The sequence below is a fragment of the Apodemus sylvaticus genome, chromosome 14 (genome assembly GCF_947179515.1).
Source record: "Apodemus sylvaticus chromosome 14, mApoSyl1.1, whole genome shotgun sequence".
Taxonomy (NCBI): domain Eukaryota; kingdom Metazoa; phylum Chordata; class Mammalia; order Rodentia; family Muridae; genus Apodemus; species Apodemus sylvaticus.
The window spans coordinates 58,652,420-58,675,585 of NC_067485.1; the positions used below are offsets into that span (position 1 = coordinate 58,652,420).

Consider the following 23,166-nt stretch of genomic DNA (forward strand, 5'->3'; position numbering starts at 1 on the left):
CCTGAAAACCAAAACCAAAACCAAAGGGGAAAAAAAAAAAAAAAAAAAAAAAAAAAAAGGAAAGAAGGAGGAAGCTGGAGAGACGGCTCAGTGGTTCAGAACACTGACTGCTCTCCCAGAGGTCCTGAGTTCAATTCCCAGCAGCCACATGGTGGTTCACAACCATCTATAATGAGATCTGATGCCCTCTTCTGGTGTGTCTGAAGACATCTACAATGTCTTCAGACAATTGTATATATACAATATATAATAAATAAATAAAATCTTTTTTTTAAAAAAGAGGAAGGAAGGAAGAAAAAGAAAACAGATTTCACATTCGATGCTCAATTGTGCATGATGAAAAACTAAAAGACTAATATACTAATAAAATAAAGAAAATTAAAGAAAGCAGGGCCTGATGGAGCCATCTGTAACCCCAGCACCTTCTGAGTTAGGACTCCCAAGAATGTGAGGTGAGGTGGGCTACACAGTGAGTACTTGACCAATTAGGATTATACAGCAAAACAGTTAAAGAATTGGGTGTGATTCCACATGCTTTTAATCCCAGTACTAGAGAATCAGAGGCAGATGGATGTCTTGAGAGTTTGAGGCCACCCTGGTGTACACAGAGAACCTCAAACAGACAGGGCTGCATATTAAAGACCCTGTCTCAAAAAACAAAACAAGCAAGTAACCACCCAAAAAACAAACACTAAACCTTCCCACAAGTCACGAGGGTAATAACTCTTAAAACAGTACACAATGGTTAATTCATTTGCAACTCCTTGGAAAGGGAATTCCAGCAGGGCAGCGGTGGTTCAAGCCTTTAATCCCAGTACTTGGGAGGCAGAGGCAGGAAGATTTCTTTTTTTTTTTCCTTTCTTTTTTCTTCTTCTTTTTTTTTTTTTTTTTTTTTTTTTTTTTTTTGCTTTTTGAGACGAACTCAGAAATCTACCTGCCTCTGCCTCCTAGGTGCTGGGATTAAAGGCATGCGCCACCATTGCCCGGCCAGATTTCTGATTTCAAGGCCAGCCTGGTCTACAGAGAAACCCTGACTTGAAAAGCAAAAAAAAAAAAAAAAGGAAAGGAAAGGAACGGGAATTCCAAATATTGTATATGGGTAAATGATTCAAAGTTAAGCTAGTTAGATCACTTTTGTGTCTTAGAATGACACAGGAGATAAAAGAAATAGAGTGATCTCCCATATTGTGTTATGAATGTGGGTTTGAGGTAAGTTCTAGGGCAAGAAAAATATTTTCTATTAAAAAGTCAATAAGCAACACACACATTTTTTTTTTTCAGAAGGCGATGAAGTTGAACTCAGGGCTTCTTGCATGCTAGTCCAAGTGCAGCACTGAACTACATCCGCAACTCAGTAGTTTTATGTCTTATCTTCAAATTGAAACTTAGAGGCTACAGCCATCCTCCAATAATAGTAACCAAGGAGGACAGGGATAACTTATAGTAACAATGCAAACTCAAAAGATGTTCTACTTGCACGCACATAATGGTAGGGAAGGGTTTAGGCTCTAGTCTATAAACAAGTACTGGAGAGAATCTGAGGCTCGTATTTCACCAGCCCATAAGTGTTGAAGCAAGAGGTGTAACATGCACATAGAATACTCCTCCCCAAAGCTATCAATCTTCACTGTCTGCGGAAACAAAAGTGAAAATACCCGTGGCTAGGGTATCTGAGATAGATGCTACCCCCTTCTACAGAGACTTTGGTCTCTGTGTGCGCACACGTAAATGTAAGCAGGAGAGCACACTCTCACCTTCCCTCCTTAGGAGGAAAATGAGGCCGAGGGAGGGGCGGCCGGCAGTGGATCCGGGAGGCCCAGGATCTGGTCCAGGGGTTGCCGGGCTTAAGGGTCAGCAGTCTGGGAAGCCGAGGTCACTCACAGGACACCATCTTGCCGGGCCTCCAGCTCTCAGCCCGCTCCCCTCCGCCAGGTCGCCCCATCCCCGCCACCCATTCGCCGGGAAGGGAAGTTTCCCTGCACCCGCGGGCGGGCTCCCCAGCTTTCAATGAGGTTACCTTCTGCAGAAGCAGGGCGAGGGCAGGGGCCCGGGGAGGGAGGCAACCCGCAGGCGTGAAGGACGAAGCCCCCGGCTCGGAGGGTGGGCGGCGGCGGCGGCTGTCAGCTCGCGTTCCCCGGCTCACAGCGCTGCCATTACTGTGCGCCGAGGCCGCCTCCCCGGCCGGCCACCGCCACCGCCCCAGGGCCACGGGGGTGCCCGGAGCAAGGCGCCGCCACTCACCTGCTCCCGAGGGAGCCTTGCAGACAAGGCCGCTGCGGCAAGGCGCGACGAGGTCGGGGGAGGAGGACGGGCAGGTGGCTGGCTCCGGGAGGCAGTCGTCCTCCGGGGCTCCGGGCTTTGCCCGACACACGCCCTCCACTCCTCTCTTGCTCAGCCTCTTGCACTCACACACCCGCAGGATGCAATGGTCCAGTCCAGGTTACGGCAAGCGCAGGGAGCCATCCTTCGAGAATCGCGAAGCCCATGTAATCAATTGACAAAGTAATTCATCGTCCAGCCTACTTGTCAATGAGGCAATCGCAGTTCCCTGAGCTCAAAGGGGTGCAGTACCCGAATTTGGAAACCACTGTTATTCTAATCACACTGGAGGGGGAGTCTCCCTGTTTTATTTATATGTGGTTTTGTGGTTTTGAGACTGTGTCTAGCTGGGGACTCTTGAAGGCCTGGCTTTTACAGGCCAGGCTGGCATTGCACTAGCAATTCTCCTGCCTCAGCCTCCCCAGTAAGCCATCATACCTGCCTCTTATTTTTACATTCAGACAAATTCAACGACCTAAATATCTCTGGATATTTTAAACTCCCGCTTTGAAAAGATGGTGCTGAGAAAAGCAGGTGATAGTTACATATCACTGCTTCATAAACACAAGAGAAAAGCAAGCAAACACACACCTTTGTTATTTAATTACCTTTCCAATAGAGAGCAGGTCCATTTTACCTCCAGTCTTCTTCCAATCGCTGCCAATCCTTTAAAGTTGACTTAAAACCCTGTCTTCGGGTGCCCAGGGCCGAAGTTAAGTTGATTTCACCTTGTAATCACAGTATTTAAGAGGCCCAGACATTAGCATAGGAAGTCCAGTCCCTCCTCCTCTATGGTGACAGCCTGTCTCAAAATCAAATCCTATTCCCAGACATGATGAAATCTACCAATCTCTTGGCACTTGATTTTGTAGGTTTTTTTTTTCCTTGAGATAAGGTCTTAGGTGGCCCGGGTTGGCCTCAAACCCCCTGTACAGATGAAACTGCCTTTAGTCCATGATCCTCTCCCACCTACCTCTTGTCATGGGATTATAACCGCGGTAACTAACACTCTGCTGGTTTCCCTCACTACCAGGGATTTTAAGTGCATTGCCTCGACCCCTGGGAATTTCTAAAGCCATTTTCAGTGGTCCCTAGGTTAAAAAATTTTTTTTATAGCAAGATGTGATGTTGTACCAGTAAAATCCCAGTATTTCAGGCCAGCCTGAGTTACATAGCCAGAATGGTTTTTTAAGAAAAAAATTTAATAATGTTACAAAATGTTTTGTCTTTTAAACTGGTTTTATATTTGAACTGATGGTACAAAGCAGCAACTCTGCTGGCAACCTGGCAGAAGTATAACCCCCCCTCCCTCCCTCCCTCCCTCCCTCCCTCTGGGAGTTTTCGTTAGAGTTTAACTGCTATGAACAGACACCATGACCAAGGCAACTCTTTTTTTTCTTTTTTTTTTATTTCCTTTTTTATCAGATATTTGCTTTATTTACATTTCAAATGTTATTCCCTTTCCTTATTTCCCCTCTGAAAACCATTTCCCATCCCCAGCCAAGGCAGCTCTTATAAGAACAACATTTAAATTGAAGCTGGCTTTCAGGTTCAGAGGTTCAGTCCATTATCATCAAGACAGGAACATGGCAGTGTTCAGGCAGGCATGGTGCAGGAGGAGCTGAGAGTTCTACATCTGGACCTGAAGGCTGCTAGCAGAATGTTAGCTTCCAGGCAGCTGGGACTAGGGTATTAAAGCCCACTCCCACAGTGACACACCTACTCCAAAAAGGCCACACATGCTGGTAGTGCCACTCCCTGGGCCAAGCATATACAAACCATCCATCACGGACACACTCAGCTTTTTATAAAGAAAAAGTTATTGGCAGGTCTGACGGCATATGCCTATTTTCCAAATACTTGGGAAAACTCAGCAGCAGCATGACAAGTGCACAATGGGTCCCAACCTAGACAGAGCTATACAAAATATGTCAAAAAGTAAGATCCGGGTGGTGATGGTGGTATACACCTTTAATCCCTGCACTTTCGGGACAGAGGCACATGGATCTGTCTCAAAAATCCAAAAGAAGTCGGGCGGTGGTGGCGCATGCCTGTAATCCCAGCACTCTGGGAGGCAGAGGCAGGCGGATTTCTGAGTTCGAGGCCAGCCTGATCTACAGAGTTAGTTCCAGGACAGTCAGGGCTATACAGAGAAACCCTGTCTCAGAAAAAAAAAAAACAAATCCAAAACAAACAAACAAAAAAAGATAACAAAAGAAAAATGAAATAACCTAATGTTACTATAATTTTGGAATTTACAAATATTTTCTCCCAAATAAATTACATAAATGCAGTACTTAAAGCTTAGCACATGGGAGGTTCTTCTTTGATCCTCAGCACTGCAAACAAACAATATAATGGACCATTATTTAACAGATGGCCAACCTCATAAAGGATCCCAGTGGCAATCGCTCTAGGCCTGGTGACTTGCAATTGATCACTGGACCCCACAGGATACACAAGAATGGATTCACACAGTTGTTTTCTGACCTCCATACATGTACTGTTGTAGATCATCATCACTACCACCAACAACACCATTCTAAAAACTGTAAAGTAATCTTAAAAGAAAAAAAAATGTTTTGTTTTTTTAAGGCAGGGTTTCTCTGCGTATGTAGCCCTGGCTGTCCCGGAACTCACTCTGCAGACCAGGCTGGCCTTGGAACTCAGAGATCTGCCTGCCTCTGCCTCCAGAGTGCAGGGATTAAAGGGCTGCACAGCTACCACCACTCAACAGCATTTACATTTAAGAAATTACCATATCAGTTCCAAAATCAAGGAACCACCAGGGAGGAGTTGAGAGAATGGGGACTGGAAGTGTGCAGGGTCACTTTCCCTCTCCTTATAAAGCCACAGGAATGCATCCAGGGGTCTCAATGCGAAAGATGTTGTCCAATCATAATAGCTCTAAAGGCCCTCACCTAGAAACAAAGTCCATAATCAGATTAAATTACCCAGGCTGGAGAGGTGGCTCAGTATTAAATGTGTTTGCTGTTCTTGAGGAGGGGCATGTGATAGTTTCCAGCACCCACGTGGCATCTGACAACTCCAGTCTCTAGGGATCTGATGACATCTTCTGACCTCCATAGGTACCAGGCATGCCAGCAGGACACAGACATACATGTGGGTAAAACAACAGTACAACATGAAATAAATCCAAAAACAATTCTACCTTTGAATTCATTCGTATGACTTAAACTCCTTGATCTGAGGGTACCGGGCAAATATTTCAAATTCCAGAGTATGGGGGCAATCCCCAAACAAACAAAAGCAGGCATGATGGAACAGGCCTTTATTCCCTGCACTAGGGAAACTGAGGCAGACACAGACTTCTGTGAGTTCCAAACTATCAAAGGCAGTAGAGTGAGAACCTCAAGGCATGAAATCAGGCATTCAAGGCTCATCCTTAGCTACATAATAAGTTCTCAGTTAGTCTTGAGATATTATGAGAAAGAGGCGGAGACCCCAGAAACAAAGGCAGGCAGATTTTCATGAGCTTAAATCCAACCAAAGCTAAACAATTATTTGTAAAAACAAACTAACAAAATCTAAGAATTCATGAAATTCGCAGGTGTAAGTTCAAAACACGTCGGCACTTAGAATTTATGACTGTCACCCCAGCATTTGGAGGGTGCTGGCATGAGGGGTGGAACTTTGTTTGCCTCTGCCCCCTAAGTGCTGGGATTCAAGAACTACATTACCACATCTCTTTTCAGTTTTTGATTTCTTCTTTTTTTTTTCTGTTTTGTATCCTTTTGGGGGGTGTTGGGGTTGGGGTTTTTGTGTAACAGCTCTGGCTGTCCTGGAACTCACTCTTTAGACTATCTGGTCATTAATTCACAGGGATTCACCTACCTCTGCCTCTGCTTTTACCTACTGAGCACTGAGATTAAAGGTGTGCACCACCATGCTGGCTCTGGTTTTTTTTTGTTTGTTTGTTTTTTTGTTTGGTTTGGTTTGGTTTTTGGTTTTTCGAGACAGGGTTTCTCTGTGTACCCCCTGGCTGTCCTGGAACTCACTCTATAGACCAGGCTGACCTCAAACTCAGAAATTCACCTGCCTCTGCCTCCCAAGTGCTGGGATTAAGGATGTGCGCCACCACTACCTGGCTCTGTATTGTACTCTTTAAAGATTTATTTTTATTTTATGTGCACAAGTGGTTTATATACATGCGTGTAAGTGTACTGCATTTGTGCCAAGGCCCACAGCCACCTGTACAATCCCCACTCTATTCTGCTGTCCCTTAGTAGTTCCTTTCTTCCATTATCTCTGTGCATTACTCTGAGACCCAGTCAGTGTACATCCAGTTCTAAGAGTAAGGTTTCACTCCATTCTACCTGTTTTTACTGGAGATGGAACCTAAGGTCTCTCTCATGCCAGGTGTTGGAAAAGATTATTCTTGCTTTTGTACAAAGAAACACGCAAACAACATGATAAAACCCTGGCAAGGGTATTTCTCTTTGTGACAGGGGCTTGATGCAACCCAAACCAAGCAGGAAGTACACAAAGGCAGGGAGTCCACTTAGCTTCTATTCTGACATGGGTGGTAGCTGTGTGCATTCCATTAATTATCTCATAATCTAATTAATTGGCTCATTTATAATTGGAGAATAGGAAATGAAAGAAAAGGGTAAGAGGTCCAACTGCTCAGGGTCATCAAGTTCAGGGACTGTAGAAGGGCCTTTATGTAAATACAAATTTTATCACGTGGGAGTTCTGCAAGTTTGGGGAGATTTATGAACTATTTATTGGCCCTTGGTAGACTAGCCATCTTTGACAGAAAAAAAAAAAAAAACTTTTCCAAAAAAGGACCAGGCTGGCCTCAAACTCAGAAATCAGCCTGCCTCTGCTTCCCAGAGTGCTGGGATTACAGGCATGCGGAGCCACCACCACCACCACCCGGCAAGATAAATTTTAATAGTTAAAGAGGTTTATATCTGAATCTGTCTTTCTAGAAGAGCAGGAGAACTCTGCCTGTCATAACTCTGAAGAGTGATGACCTTGCATGCACAAAGCCCTAAGCTCAGTCCTCCAAACCGGAGTGATGGCACCAGTGTGTAACGGTAGCACGTGGGAGGCGTCAACAGGAACTTTAGAAATTCAAGGTCATATTCAGCTGCTTAGGGAGCTGGAGACTACTAGCCTGGCTGGCTTACTTGAGACCCTGTCTCGAAATAGACAAATAGAAACCTTTAAAATAGCCGGGTAGTGATGGTGCACGCCTTAATCCCAGCACTTGGAAGGCAGAGGCAGGCAGATCTCTGAATTTGAAGCCAGCCTGGTCTACAGAGTGAGTTCCAGGACCGCCAGGGCTACACAGAGAAACCCTGTCTCAATCCCCACCCCAGCCCCCCAAAAAAGAAACCTTTAAATTTCATTGGTTAAAAAATTCACTCATGGTTAAATTTTACATAGTGCATTTAGTGCACAAACATTCTCTCCTAATCATGCTACGGAGTCACAATGAAGGGCATACAGTGAAGAATATTTGTTCTATTAAAAAAAACTTTTAAAAAGTAACAAAATCCATGCACAACACTTTCAAGGATATGTACCTTCCAAACCGTGCCAGGTGGCTTTTGTTGTGTAAATAAAATAGACTTTATAGGACTGAAGACCCAAAGCCAACAATCCAAAAGACACTTCTCCAAGCCTTCCATTTTCTAGAACATTCATGCACCCTGTTGTGTGCCAAAACTTTTCCTGAGAACACACAACACAAATGTCTACTAAACCCAGATAGAGAACTCCCAACAGACCAAAGTAAGAATACTACCAGAGTCCAAGTTGGTGAACCAATGAGGTTTTTTGGTTACGTATGGGTGAGGGGTTACTTACAGAAGCCAAAATGACTCAGAGACAGGCATATCACGAAAGTCCACCCCAGAATAGGTGATGGGTCACAAAAGCTGGGAACCTGGAGCACACTGCACAGCCTGCAGGCAGGTCAGAAGGTTGGAGAGTATCCTTTCCAAGTGACTCTGGTCTAAATCTCTTACAGGAATCTCTGCAGGTTTCTGCTTCTCCCAGGAGGCTGGTCTGGTCTCAGAGTCTTTGCCGCTTATCTCCTCTGAGAATCTTTGTAGCTCAGCTTCCTTGGTCTGAGCAGGACTCTCACGGTTGCCTGTTTCTCCAGCTCCAGGAGATCCAACACCCCCTTCAACCTCTTTGGCTCCTGAGGGTACTCATGTGCACCCAAAGAAAAACAGATGAAACTAGGCCAGGCTTAGTGGCACACAGCTTTAATCCCAGCACCCAGGAAGCAGAAAGGAGTATCTCTGTGAATTCCAGGCTAGCCTAATTATTAGCATTTTGTCTGGGCTCCGCCACAGGCAACAACCAGGTGTGCCTGACTCAGTACAAAAGGGGCTGCTTGCCCCGCCCCTTGCCTTCTCGCCCTTAGCAGTGAGCACTGTCCTCTTGTCCCACTCCCCTCTCTCTACCTCTCTCTCTCACCCTTTCCCCTCCCCTTCCCCTCCCCCTTTCCCTCCCCTGCCTCTCCCCTTTCTCCATTTCTACTACCCTCCCAACTCCCCTCCCCATTCCCTAAACAAACTCTATACTATACCGTCCTGTGGCTGGTCCCTCAGGGGTATGGATGTCTCAGCATGGGCCCAAGGAGGCACCCCTTTCCCCTTCCCCCACACCTGACTGCACCTCCACCAAACATATTCCTTCTCTCTTTATATTTTTATAAAACACAACACTAATTGACAGAGTTATTTTCTGGCTTGACAAGGTGATGTAGGAAGACCCTGTCTCAAAAAAAAAAACAAAAAAATCTGTCATGACGGTTCATACCTGCAATTCCATCATTGAGAAGACTGAGACAGAAGGATTACATGGGTTGAGTCTAGCATGGGTTACAAAGTGAGATCCTGTGTTAAAACAAAACAAACTAGAGGGCTTTGCTTCTTTTATACTTTTACTATTACTAAAACTGAAGTCATTGCTTCTTTAATTTTTAAATAATTATTGTAATTATTATTGTTTTTAGTGTGTGTGTGTGTGTGTGTGTGTGTGTGTGTCTTAATAGTAGTGAGGGTAACGTTGTACAGTTGGTTCTCTCCTTCCATTTTGTTGTGTGGACATTTCCTCCAAGACAAACCTTGGAGGGAAGCTACCTTTTTACCCCAAGAGACTGGGACTTTTGCTGGACCTTACGGCCAAAGCTAATACATGGTGAGGCCCCTTAAGACTTAAGACTCCTGCTATCCTACTGTGTACTCAGGCTGTTGTTTAACCTGCCTTTAAGGGAGTGATGAAAACCAATTTTATTTACCTTGGATGTCCCATATAATTAAGTTTTACAACCTAAGGTAATGCATAGCTGTGATCTTAAATTATGTACTTTTTTCATGCCCCTGGATCCAGAGTAAAGTATGTGTATATGCATGTTATAATAATAAGTGCTGGGAACAGAAAATTTAGGTTGAAAGAAACCTTATAAAATCTGTGCCAAGCAGTGTTAATCCCAGCACTCGGGAGGCAGAGGCAGGCAGATTTCTGAGTTCGAAGCCAGCCTGGTCTACAGTTCCAGGACAGCCAGGGCTACACAGAGAAAACTCTCTCAAAAAAACAAAACAAAATAACAAAAACAAAGAAACAAAAAGGAGCATTTGCCATAAATATTGGAGACGACGCAGCTATTGTTTCACAAATTTAGACTCAGACAACAGACAGACCAACAGACAGACAGGGAACATCAGGAAGACATAAGACATAAGGGAGATAGAAATAGAGATGTCCGATCTAGGCTTGCTCTTGGTTAAATTACACCAAGGGTTAGTGCTTCTTTTTTCTTTCTTTCTTTTTTCTTTTTTTGATTTTATTTATTATATGTAAGTACACCGTAGCTGTCTTCAGACACCCCAGAAGAGGGCATCAGATCTTATTACAGATGGTTGTGAGCCACCATGTTTTTGCTAGGATTTGAACTCAGGTCCTCCAGAACAGCAGTCTTAACTGCTAAGCCATCTCTCCAGTCTGTGTAAGGGCTTCTTAACTCGTCTTCTTAGTGGAATGCCAATACATCATCATCAGTGACTGAGTTTCTCATTAATTTGTTCACAGTGATACACTCCCTAGAGGAACTTTTACTAGTGCCACTTTCTCAAACCAGTATAATTTCTAACTGTATACATATACCTATGTCCACAGATAAGTCTAACTCTTGACCCTCACCAAAGAAAACTTCTTTTGCAGCAAATGGAGATCATTACAGAGATCTACAACTGATCAAAACAGAGAACAGCAGCTGGTGCAGTAACCCACCCTAACTAACACATCTACAGTGAAATCCCCACAGCTAAGGCTCAGGAAACATTGCAAAGGAAAAGCTGAAACAATACATGAGTTTGATGATCAGGGCATCTGCTGGGACCTGATGTCTTCTATACATGACAGGGAAGCTGTACCCATAAAAGCTTGACAATAGGGCTGCCTAAACAAGACCAGCATAACGACAAAACAGGTTGACATGCCCCTCTGGATGGAGGAAATCTCACAAGGTTGCAGCTCCAGATGAAGAGCTACAGTCATTCAACAGCTTCAAAGGGAAGGAGAATGGGTCTTCTAGGCATGAGGCTACTGACAGGTTATACAACCTTAGGTATACAGCCCTAAATACATAAACATGTTAGCAACACTAAACCCAGTAAGTTAATATATATTAGTATATATAATTATAATTATATAATATATAATAATATATTAACATATACTAATATATATATATTAACTTACTGAGTTTAGTGTTGCTAATATATGTATATATGTCAGGGTTCTCTAGAGTCACAGAACATATGCAATGTCTTTCTATATGGAGGGAATTTATTGTGATGATTTACAGTCTGTGGACCAACATCCCCAATAATGGTCAGCTGTGAGTGGGAAGTCCAAGATTCTAGTAGTTGCTCACTCCCACAAGGCTAGTTGTTTCAGCTGGTCTTCTGTAGACGTAGATTCCAACAGATGTGCTGGCAAGTAAATGAAAGTGGCGAAGAAGAGTGAATCTTCCTTCTTCCAATGTCCTTGTGTAGGTCTCCAGCAGAAGGCATGGCCCAGATTAAAGGTATGTGCCATGTCTGAATCTGGGACTCATTTTGTCCTGGGCTGACCTTGAATTCAGAGATCTCCTTGCTTTAGTCTCCTGGGATTAAAGGTATGTACTTCCTTTAAGCTTTTCAGAGCCACTATGCTTCAAGATCTCTATGCCAAGACCCAGGTCAGAACTTGTGTCTTCCAGCTTCAAGATATGGATGACAGGTGAGCCCTCTAATTCTGGATTGTAGTTCATTCCAGATATAGTCAAGTCGACAACCAGGAATAGCCATCACAATATGTAATGTGCTTATGGAACAATTATAATTAAACCAGAATAAGTCAATAATTGAGGAGGGCAAAGAAGATACAAGGAAGAGTTGGAGGGTGTAGAAGGAAGGGTGGGAATGATATAAATACCTGTATATGAAATTCTCAAAAAATTTAAACTTAAATTTAAAAATGACACTGGATAAGCCAGGCATTGGTGGCACACGCCCTTAATCCCAGCACTTGGGAGGCAGAGGCAGGCAGATTTCTGAGTTCAAGGCCAGCCTCGTCTACAGAGTGAGTTCCAGGACTGCCAGGGCTATACAGAGAAACCCTGTCCCAAAAACAAAAACAAAAACAAAAACAAAATGACACAGGATATTCTAAAGGGAGGTGAAACATTCCATTTTACTGGGAAGTGAGTTACTCTCAAGAAGTAAACAACTCAAAGGTTTCAGAAAGTTCCTGGAACTGACCAGATCCATTAGACATCCCCCTCCCTGTGTTAGTCAGGGTTTCCCCTAAAGGGCCAGAATCAAGCATCTGTGTGTGTGTGTGTGTGTGTGTGTGTGAGAGAGAGAGAGAGAGAGAGAGAGAGAGAGAGAGAGAGAGAGAGAGAGAGAGAAAGAGTATGTAGCTATAAATCTTGTTACAGTGTTTTACAGGATGTTGTCCAGGTAGTCCAATAATTACTTTCGCACACTAGAGAGGCTGAGAGTACAATAGTTGTTTGTAGTCCAAAAAGCTGGGTGTCTCAGCAGTCCCAGTGTGGCACTGAAGGCCTGGAGAATTCTGGGAGAGCTACTGGCCTTTGGTCTATGTTGGAACCACAAAGAGGTTGGTTCTAAATAAGGATTAAGGAATGCTACAACAACAGAAGAGATAGGGCTTGCCAGTGAGGACAAGCAGGCAAAAGCAAAGTGTCTTCCTCCCACCTCCAATGTCCTTTTATCTGAGCTGTGAGGTGTCACCCAGACTTAGGGTGGATCTTCTAACTGTAAATATCCTCATCAAGACAAGCCCTCACAGGGCTGGAGAGATGGCTCAGCGCTTAAGAGCACTGACTGCTCTTCCAGAGGTCCTGAGTTCAGTTCCCAGCAACCACATGGTGGCTCACAGTCATCTCTAATAGGATCCAATGCCCTCTTCTGGTCTGAAGACAGCTACAGTATATATATGTGTGTGTGTGTGTGTGTGTGTGTGTGTGTGTGTGTGTGTGTATGTGTATGTATGTATACGTGTATGTGTATGTGCATGTGTATGTGTATGTATGCATGCATGTATGTATGTATGTATGTATATGTGTATGTATATGTGTATGTATGTATGTATGTGTGTACGTATGTATGTATATGTGTATGTGTATGTATGTATCTATATGTGTATGTGTATGTATGTATATGTATATGTATATGTGTATGTGTATGTGTATGTATGTATGTATATGTGTATGTGTATGTATGTATATGTGTATGTATGTATATGTGCATGCATGTATATGTATGTATGTATATGTGTATGTATGTATGCATATGTGTATGTGTAGGTATGTATGTATGTATATGTGTATGTGTGTATGCATATGTGTATGTATGTATGTATGTATATGTGTATGTATGTATGTATGTATATGTGTATGTGTATGTGTATGTATATGTGTATGTGTATGTATGTATGTATATGTATATGTATGTATGTATGTATATGTGTATGTGTATGTATGTGTGTATGTGTATGTATATATGTATGTATATGTGTATGTATATGTGTATGTGTATGTATGTGTGTATGTGTATGTATATATGTATGTATATGTGTATGTGTATGTATGTATGTATGTATGTATATGTGTGTATGTGTATGTGTATGTGTATGTATGTATATGTGTATGTATGTGTATGTATGTATATGTGTATGTGTATGTATATATGTATATATATGTATGTGTATGTATGTATGTTTATGTGTATATATATGTATGTATATGTGTATATGTATGTATGTATATGTGTGTATGTATATGTGTATGTATGTATGTATATGTTTATGTGTAAGTATGTATGTATATGTGTATATGTATGTATATGTGTATGTATGTATGTATGTATATGTGTATGTATGTATATATACATAAACCAGGTGGTGGTGGGATAAGCCTTGAATCCCAGCACTCGGGAGGCGGAGACAGACAGATTTCAAGACCGGGAGAGATGGCTTAGTGTTCAAGAGTTCAAGACCAATCTGGTCTACAGAGTAAATTCCAGGACAGCCAGGGCTACACAAAGAAACCCTGTCTCAAAAAATCCAAAGAGAAAGACAGGGGGGAGGGAGAGAAAACCTTCATAGAAATGCCCAGCAACTTGTTTTAGTTTCAGATGCAGTGAAGTTGACATCTAAAGATTAGCTATCCCAAGTCCCTGACACACAGTCACATCTCCGTAATGAAATGAAAACAATAGCCAGTTCAGTCCTCAAGTATATACCTAAGCAGAAGGCATGGCGAGAGACTCCGACAGCCACGATGCCAGGAAGAGGCAGAGAACAGCTGCACTGCCTAAAAGACTCAGACAACTCAAGTTGCTTAGAAAAGGTGCAGCTCAGTCTTTGCCTAGAGGAGACTCTGACTGCCTGAAGAGACACTTTATAGTCTGTTGAGCTGCCTGCAAGTTGTGTAGTGAACTCAGTGGTTTCAGATTTCATGAGCTATCACCAAGGTTGGAGTGGGCTTTGTTAATATAGTGGTATTTGAGTCATTTCTGCTCCTGTAAGTAATCCCTCACCCATAATCTCGTAAATACCCTCAATTTAAATGAGTCGTCTCACCAAGCTGGACTTTGGTGGTATCCTGACTTTGTTCTGTTATTGGTTCCTTATCTGGGGTGAGTAAACATCTGTTCACTTCTTCCCAGGAATAGTATTGCACAATACACCCTTAAGGAGGTTCTGGGCATCCAGCTCACATTGTGAAACTTTCACAGCAAGGGCTTTATCTGATGAACCACCTTGAAGACCTCTTATTGCATCTTTTCTGTGTCCCTGTAGCCTCTAAGATGATACCTAAATTAATACTTATCCACATTCATTATAATTTACTTCCCCCCCCCCCTTTGAGCCAGGATCACATGTAGCACAAGCTGGCCTTAAACTTGATATATAGTCACAATGTCACAATCCCAGATCTGGTTTATTCAGCGCTGGAGACTAAAACCAGGGCTTTTTGCATGATGGGCAAGCAATCTGTAATGGAAAATATTTCCCACTACAGCAATCTATCAACTGAGCCGTGTCTCTAATGCAGGTTGAGCAAAAGTTTCAGGGAAGTGAGGACTTTGTGAAATGTGTATCCTTAGAAGAGAACACTTGAGTCACAGATTAAGGCCATGGGGTGACCAGTTAAGAGGTCACACACCTATGTGAGTGACCACTGGCAGCAGTTTGGACCAAGTTGTAGTGAAAGAGACAGGAAGAAATGGAGAACTTGGGAAATACTTAGATGGTTTTTATATGGGAATAGAGAGAAAAGGAAATTATCAGGGATAAATCTTCATTTCCAGACTCATAAATGTTTTAGCTCTCTACAGCTATTCAACACACAATCCCTAGACACAGTGGCCTAAAAGTATCACTCAGGGGCTGGCAAGACGACTCGATTGATAGAGGAACCTGTTGCCAAGCCCGATGACATGAGCTTCAGGGTCCATTTATCGAGAGGATAGAAGCAGGTTGTTCGCTGACCCCATACACTGTGGCGTGCACCCTCCTCTCTCCTCACACAAATACAGACAAATGTGGAAAAATTAAAAGAAAGAATGAGAGATTAGAAAAACAATCAATAGATATTATCTCTAAGGGTCAAGACAGTGGGAGTGGCTTAATGGAGGAACAAGAGCCTGGCCTCTTGTTCGGAGGAGGATCTGCTTCCAAATCATTCACCTTGCTGCTGGCAGGAGGCCTCCCTTCTTCAGCAAATGGTGGCAGGAAACCTCAGATCCATGTGGTCTTCCTAGACTTTCCTACTAGGTGTCCCATAAATACTCCTAATTAGGTAGAATCTTACTATTCATTCATTGAGCTTGCTTTTTTTTTTTTTCAGTACATGGGGTTTGAATGGCTAGCAAATGCTCTACCATTGAACTACATTCTCAGATTGCTAATGTGCTCAGGTAGGACTTGAGCTTTTGATATTCCTGTTTCAGCCCCTGGAGTAGCTACAGTTACGGTTGTGGGCACCATGTCTGGCCTCTATTATTTTCTTCACTAATTTGTTACATCATTACTACACATCTACAATATGTTGTAGTATTACTTTATGCAATGTTCTAGCTCCAATGTGGCATGCTATGTGGATACTAGGCACAGAAGCACTCTGTATTCAATGAATTTACATTGCAATAAGAAGAGACAGATGATAATCATCAGGTAACTGAAAAATACCATCTAATCCAGTGATAAATATTATAATGAAAAGTAACCATAGTAACAGATGAAAGTGACTCTGCGACAGCAGAGAGGGTCACTGGAAATGCTTCTCTGGGGACATGACATGGAAATCAAGTGGCAAGAAGCTAGGCATGGGATGATCTTTAGAACAGCAAATTCAGACACAGACCCAGCAGGTGACAAACACCTGGAGAAAAAATAAGTTTGGTGAGGGCTGTGGAGAGGAAAGAAATTAGTATTACCACAGAGTACTGAGAAAAAGGAAACGGGCATTGCAGAACAAAACTGGAAAGGATGATGTGGTAGTTTGAATATGCTTAGCTCAGAGACTGGCACTATTAGGAAGAAGGAGGTGTGGTCTTATTGGAAGAAGTGTGTCATTGTGGCGTTGGGCTTTGAGGCACTCCTCTAGCTGCTTGAAAATAGTTTTCTCTTGAGTGCCTTCAGATCAAGATTTAGGACTCTCAGCTCCTACAGCACCATGCCTGCCTGCACACTGCTATGCTCCCACCATGATGATAATGGACTGAACCTCTGAACCTGAAAGCCAGCCCCAATTAAATATTGACCTTATAAGAGTTGCCTTGGTCACAGTGTCTCTTCTCAGCAATAAAACCCTAAGACAGAAGATGAAAACTGTTGAGGATTTTTTTTTTTTTTTTGGCTGTAGACTATGCCTTGCTATGGTTTACAGACAACTTTTAAACTCCAGTGAATAGGTGTGATGGATTATTTTATTTTATTTTGGTTTTTCGAGACAGGGTTTCTCTGTATAGCCCTAGCTGTCCTGGAACTCACTCTGTAGACCAGGCTGGCCTCGAACTCAGAAATCCACCTACCTCTGCCTCCCAAGTGCTGGGATTAAAAGGCGTGTGCAACCACCACCCAGCCTGGATAATTTTAATTGCCAACCTGCCTCAATCACGGATTACTAGAATGAAGGGTTTTGAGGCACAGTGAAAGAGGACAACAAAGATCATCTTGTAGGAGGAGGGGCTCTATGAGGAAGGCAAGCTGAGAGCCGCCTTCTGTGACCCCAGAGTCCCCAGTGCAGTTCTTCCATTGGCTTCCAGATCCCGAGAGAGTGTGGGTACGGTGGGCAAGAGCTAACACACAAGGAAAGAAGAAACCCAGAAAGAAGAGAGTGCAAGCCCCAGCTTCAACCAAGCAGCCCCGGTCACCAAATCTCAGCAGACAACTGACAGGCCAAATTGTTGGCTGTCTGGGGAGGACTTGATCAGAACCAGGGTTTCTAAGGATGGATCACACTGTCTCACGGGTGGTCTACTCATTAGTAGGCCTCAATCCCAGCATTCCTCAGATCCCGTCTGTGTCGAGTGCACAGGATAGTTGGAGGATGGGGTAGTAACCATTGGGCTTCTGCAGGGATCTCAGACACTCTCTTCCTCGTGAAGCCCACTAGCCTCATCAGGAACTGGCGGTCTCAAGTGATGTCAAGGTGTAGAGACTGGCACTTAGGCTCAGGGACCAGTCCTCCATGGTTACTTGGGGCATAGTCTGAAGCTCAAGAAGGTGTTGCTTACCTGGTGCACTGTGTCCTCTGCCCCCCAGACTGCAGGCACCTGGCCAGGACGGTGGCCGATGGACTATCAGTCTCTGGATAGAATGGGGCTGCCATCGAGTGGACAGCTCTTTTGTGAGTCATGGTCTCTGACCTCAAGACAGGCAGGCACCTTCTTACTCCAGCCAAATGTCCACACTGACCACTTCCTCAGGGAAGATCTAGTTGCTGAACTTGGATCTTCGGGATCACCTGTCCTGGCACACCTACCTGAAGCCACTACTTTGATGAACTACTATAGTTGCTTGGCAGGAAAAATGTAAAACTTACCAAAGAGAGAGATAAAGCCATGGGCACAGATGGCCTCTTAGGACATGAGCCCATAATGGATGGGGCTAAAGCACCGCTAGTGTTCTCCAGGGTAATTTCCTGTGCATTCCCTGGGGAATTCTCTCTCCTTTTTTTTTTTTTAAGATTTATTTATTTTATTATTATATGTAAGTATGCTGTAGCTGTCTTCAGACAACCCAGAAGCGGGCATCAGATCTCTCATTACAGATGGTTGTAATTAAAGTATCAAGTATAAAGGTGAATAATTAAGGTACGCATATTAAAATTTTAGCCATTGCTTGTGAATTATATATTCATATACACTTATGTTGATAGAATGACCATGTCGTCTTTGAAGCACTTTCTTCTTGTAGTTTGTTTACCAACACTAAGCCACAGTTTCAAATTTAAAATTCAAATCTAAAACTTATAAATGTTGAACAATATAGAACCTTTCTCACAAGACCCAACTGTAGTTTGGAAATAACTTTTTCTGAATCTGTCACTTTTCTCAGTGACATTTGAAAAATTGTCATATTGAAAACAATAAATGAAATTTATATCCTTTTTACTAATGAGCAAAATTGCACCCGATTGAAGAACATTTTTGTCAGTGTAGCAGAGAGGTCTTAGCAGCAGTCTTTGGCTTCTCGGCTCTGGGACAGTTTTAGATCAAGGACTTAGACCTTTGATTACCACCAGCATTTTATATCATGACACAGTGACATGTGTGTCTCACTTTAAATTTATATAAAGCAAGTTTCAAACACAGGAGTAACACAATTATTTTCTACCTAATTTTCTTTTTTGCTTTAATATTGGCCTGACCCATGAAATTGATTTTTATGACCCATGGTCTGTAATAAATGCTTGAGATCCAAACTCAAATCAGGCTTCTTATGTTGATGACTGCCTTAGAAAAGATCTTTTTTAAAAAAGATTTGTTTATTTTATGTAAATGAATACAATGTAGCTGTACTGATGTTTGAGCCATCATGTAGTTGCTGGGAATTAAATTCCGGACCTCTGCTTGCTCCGACTCCATTCACTTTGGCCCAGAGATTTTTATTTATTATTAGATGTAAGTACACTGTAGCTGTGTGTCAGACACACCAGAAGAGGGCATCAGATCTCATTATAGATGGTTGTGAGCCACCATGTGGTTGCTGGGATTTGAACTCAGGACCTTTGGAAGAACAGTCGCTGCTCTTAACAGCTGAGCCATCTCTCTAGCCCCGGAGATTCTCTTTTTATTGTACTAATTTTTTTTTAAATGAAGCTGGGTGGTGGTGGTACATCATTTAATCCCAGAAGCCAGAGGTAGGCGGATCTCTAAGTTTGAGGCCCACAGAGTGAGTTTCAGGACAGTCGGGGTTACACAGAGCAACCCTGACTACAAAAACAAAAATTTGTTTAAATAGTTCTGGCACAAGGCTTAATCACAGCACGCGGGAGGCAGAGGCAGGCGGATCTCTGTAAATTCAAGGCCAGCCTGGTCTATAGCGTGAGTTCCAAGACAGCTATTGTCTCAAAAAAAAATCAATTGTATTATCATCACTATTATTATGTATTTTTAAAAAAATATTTATTTTATGTTGGCATGTGAATGAATATGCAGATACCCAGGAAAGTCAGGGTGCCAGGTGTCCCAAACTAAGTTAGACCTGCTTGAAGGGGATTCTAGAAACCAAACTCAGATCCTCCTCAAAAGCAGCAAGTGCTCCTTTTTAACTTCTGAGCAATCTTTACAGTCCCGATGAGTATGTGTGTGAGAGAGGATAGGGGCTGTCATTAGCGTGAAAGACAAGAGAATCCGAGGACAACTTTGTATAAGTGTTTGTTTCCTCATTCTTCTTACATGGGTTCCAGGATCAGACTCTGTACAGCAAGTGGCCTTACCCACTGAGACATCCCATAGAACCTATTACCTTCTTTAAGGAGTTGATTAATTTGTAAAACTCAGGCTTGGTGGCAGGAGCCATCTCAATGGTCCCCAATACTGCAAAAACCCGCTTGCTCCTCTGCAGGGGCTGCACTCTGGGCTCCGTTCTGAGATCACGCTCCCGCCAGCTACCTCTTTCCCTGGCCTGCGCTCCGACCGACCGTTCACGGTTTAGCTCTAAGATATGCTGCCGTCGGCCTCATTTCCAATTTGCCCCTTCCTCCCGGCTAGCTTTGCCAAACTGCCAACAACTGCCCCACCTCTTTCTCCACTTGCCCACCTGAGCTCCGGGGATGGAAAGCACTAGACAGTTTTAATATTTTAAAACTAGCCAGATAGCACAATTGCTGGGCTCTTATCAGCTAACTTATTTCAGATAACCACAGGTGGCGGAGGCCGGTTTCCAGATGCCCAAGATCTTACATGGTTTTACACGCCTCCTATTCCAAAACCTGACCTAAAACCCCTCCTCTTTCCCTCTGTCTCTTCTCCTCCTTCTGGGACCCGGAAATCCCACCTTTTCCTTTTACCCAGCAATTGGCTTCCGCCTTCTTTATTGACACAATCAAGAACCAATTAGGGAATCAGATTTTAGTATCAGCTCCTCCCCGCATCCCACCACCACTCTGATTTAAGTTGACAGGATCTCACTATGCAGCCCTGGGCCTGGAATTTAGAGATCTGCCTGTCTGCTTTCAACGAATTGGTATTAAAGGCTTGTATCTGGCTCAGGATTCTCTTTGAATGAATCCAAGGTCTTGCTCTGTACTACAGGATGGCCTAGATCTCATTGTATATTCGGGATGATCTCAAACCTGTATCCTGCCTACGTCTCTTGAGTCCTGGGATTCCAGATATAAGCCGTCATGCCTGGCTCCATGGAATTCTGATCCTCAGGGGGCTTGCCTATGGAATTTCTGGTTCCTGACTCAGCTTGGACTATCACATTAGCTTTGCAACAACTGTGTTGTCTGATTCCTGAGGACCTCTGATTGCCAAGGATGCCCCGAGCTCCTCTGAGCGACTTTTTATTTCATCCCCAGGCCCAGAGTTCTGACTCAGCCTCCCTCAGGGGTTGTCTTACCTGCGCTTACAATCTGCTTCAGGTCACATATGCACCATCCTGCTGTGTTGTTTTGTGACTTATGTGACTTTCACACCACTCCTGGTCTGATGGATGGGTAAACTGCTCAGACTGCTCTATCAATAGCCTCAGCTATCTGTCCTATTGCTCTCCTGGAGTTATTTCATTAGATGTGGTAATATCCTCCATATTCCACGTCACTTCTCGATTGCAGTTTCTGTTTGAATTCTCCAATACTCTACTTTCTTTTTCTGAAGCTTGTTAATTAAGCTTATTTTATATTCATAGCAAGTCTAGTCTATGAGTTTGATTTCCTTTGCTGAGAGTGGTTCTTTAGGGGCTAGAGAGATGGTCTGGTGGTTAAGAGCACTGGCTGCTCTTCTGGAGGACCAAGGCTCAGTCCTCCAGCACCCACATGGCTGCTCACAATGGTCTTTAATTACAGTTTTGAGGAATCTGACACACAGACATATGTGCAGGCAAAACACCAATGCACATAAATAAATCATTAAAATAAGAGCAGTTCTATATCTTGTTTTATTCATTATCTAAACTTCCCCAGTGTTTTGTAAACGTCCTCCCATGCGTATTCATACCCCTTGGAACCATCCTCTGCCTTGACCAGAATATCTGCAGAAGGTGCTGGGCTGTGCTTCCCTAACACAGTTTAGATTGTTCAGAAAAAGTAAAGGGTGTCAGATCCCATTATAGATGGCTGTGAGCCACCATCTGGGTGCTGGGATTTGAACTCAGGACCTCCAGAAGAGCAGTCAGTGCTCATAGCCGCGGAGCCATCTCTCCAGCCCAAAAAGGTACATTTTTATTTTAGGTGCTTCTAGGATGGTAATCTGGCTCAAGCATCCCCCCCCCCATTTCCCCTCTTCATTGTCATTTGTTCTCTGAGGTGTCCCTGTGCATCAGAAAGAAGGAAGGGGGTCCATGCCTGTCAATCTGAACTCAGTGTGGTCTGATATTTCTGAGAATCTTTACTGCATCCACATTTACTGCAGCACAACCCAGAAAAGCCTACATATGGAACCAGCCCAGATGTTCATTAGCAGCTGAATGGATAAGAAAATATGTTGAATATATACATGATGGGGTATTGTACATCTGTGAAGAAAAAATGGTATCATTTATAGTGTGTCTCTAGGTTTTCTTGTTTTGTTTTGTTTTTGTCAACTTGGCATAAGCTAAAGTCATCTGATAGGGAACCTCAATTAGGAAAATGCTTTCATACAGTTGAGCCTGTAGGGCATTTTTAAAATTAGTGATTGATGGGGGAGGGTCCAGGCCTTTGTGTGTGGTCCCACTCCAGGACTGGTGCTCATGGGTGAGCAGGAGTAGCCTCAGAAACCCACAAAGCCAAATAAACACTTTCTTCCCCAAACTGCTTTTTGTCATGGTGTTTCAATACCTTAATTGTATTAATTAGGAATTAATGCAGAAAAATGAATGGAACTGGAGATCAATTTGTTAAATAAAACTAGCCAGACTCAAAATAAAATAACAAATACATGTTTTTATTCCTGTTTTTTTTTTTTTAACTTTTCCTGAACAAAACTTTATTCATCTTAGACAAGGCATGACTAAGAAAACAAATGGTGTTTATTGGGGTTACTTAAAGGAAGCTGTATCACTGAAAAGGCCACACCAGTATGAGTGAGAATTCACTAAAATTTGTATCCCTAGAATTCTTTGTCCAACTTGCAGGCTGGTTCCTTGGAGGGCCCTGTCTTCTAACAATTGTTTACTGCTTATATGACCTTGGGAAAGGAACTTGAGAGCCTTGTAACTTTCTGAGCTTTTGAGTCACATAATTTTGTAAGCTTCTCATCTTAAGAGCTTCTTTAGACTCTAGGAAAGAATGTTCCCATTAGAAGGGAACTCTGGACGTGAAGTTGGTAAAAAGAAAATCTTTTTCCATTTTGTAGGCTGCCATTTGGTTTTCTTGGCAGTGTCCTTTGCCTTACACGATCGTTTCAGTTTCTTGAAGTCCCACTTATTAATTCTCGATCTTAGTGCCTGAGCTATGGGTACTGTACTCAGGAAGTTGTCTCCTATGCCAGTGTGTTCAAGGCTATTGCCCACTTTCTATTCTGTAAGGTTTCGTGAATCTGAAGGGAAACAGGAGTGAATTTGGGGGAGAGGGAGACTTGGGGGAGGGCCTGGGAGGAGAGGAGAGAGGGAAAACTTTGGTCAGGATGTAATATACGA

General features: G+C 43.1%; 1 protein-coding gene across 2 annotated transcripts in view; it reads right to left on the reverse strand.

Annotated features, from left to right (window-relative positions):
• The window catches only part of Cul2 (cullin 2), a 41,164-nt gene extending 38,754 nt beyond the window's left edge, over positions 1 to 2,410 (reverse strand). The window contains exon 1 of one of the 2 annotated variants that reach the window (XM_052156915.1): positions 2,242 to 2,410. The gene's annotated coding sequence lies outside the window, so the exon portion shown is untranslated. Of the gene's footprint in view, positions 1 to 2,017; positions 2,180 to 2,241 lie in introns of those variants that run through there. The other variant, XM_052156914.1, reaches the window with a different exon arrangement.
• Between the last annotated feature and the right edge of the window lie 20,756 nt (positions 2,411 to 23,166).